The 937-nt window shown below is 36.1% G+C and overlaps 1 long non-coding RNA gene across 1 annotated transcript; it reads left to right on the forward strand.

Annotated features, from left to right (window-relative positions):
- The first annotated feature begins 218 nt into the window (after nt 1-218).
- On the forward strand, nt 219-674 carry LOC137237314 (uncharacterized). Its single transcript, XR_010948900.1, has 3 exons — nt 219-361; nt 426-550; nt 603-674. It is a non-coding gene; the product is annotated as an uncharacterized lncRNA (long non-coding RNA).
- The last annotated feature ends 263 nt before the right edge of the window (nt 675-937 follow it).

Here is a 937-nt window from a genome sequence, read left to right on the forward strand (position 1 = left end):
AATCGATCACAATATATCGTATAAGGTTACGTTAGGGATACGACTATAGCGATACGAAAAACGGCACCAATGACTTCGCTTTATAACAGCTGGGGGTCAATTCACGTTCTATGAAGTGGCGAAATGAAAGCATTTTTCACCACTTCATCTGATATGCGATTCAGTTAAAAAAAAGTGATATTTACTGTCAAACTTTTTTCATTTAACGAGTATTTTTTCAAAGTTGAATTTGCTCGTGATAAATTTAAATTAAACGAAAAAAATTTTAAAATGAAAAAAAAAATTGCGCTAAGGCATCGGAATGCCAAAAAGAATATTTGGTGCAGCATTTGGAGGCAAACGCAGATTTTGCCAATGAAAGGTATGAATAAGTTTTTAAATTACTTGGATTAGTTGCATATTAATATTTTTATTTCAAAACTAAGATTTATGTCCGCAATGGTGGCAAGCAGAAGGAGAAATCTTTGCAGTCACTGGCCAACCATGTAAGCGCTTTAGGTGGTGCTCAAAAAGACGGCGCAAAGTGGCGCAAATATTGGTGTGATCTAAGGTAGTATTTTATGCTATTATACATATTTGATTTTAATTAACGGATCTAACAGAGAGCCACAGTGGCATTAACGGCCCACGGCAAAAACCTTTGTCCGATATGGAGGAGAGAATCCTAAAAATTGGAAATCAGGCAGCCGTGGATGGGGACCATTCCCAAGAAGTTGGTTTACCTCAAGTGGTATGCATCAGTCTTTATCACTATCATATATCTAATCTAATCTAATATCTAATCTAATATATATTATAAATGGCAAAGTTTGGATGTGAAGATGTTTGGATGTTTGGATGTTTGGATATTTGTCCAGACGTTTGTCTTTGTGACTCAATCACGCAAGAACGGCTGGACCGATTTGGATGAAATTTTGCACACACATAGCCAATAGTC

The sequence above is a fragment of the Eurosta solidaginis genome, chromosome 1 (genome assembly GCF_040869045.1).
Source record: "Eurosta solidaginis isolate ZX-2024a chromosome 1, ASM4086904v1, whole genome shotgun sequence".
NCBI lineage: Eukaryota > Metazoa > Arthropoda > Insecta > Diptera > Tephritidae > Eurosta > Eurosta solidaginis.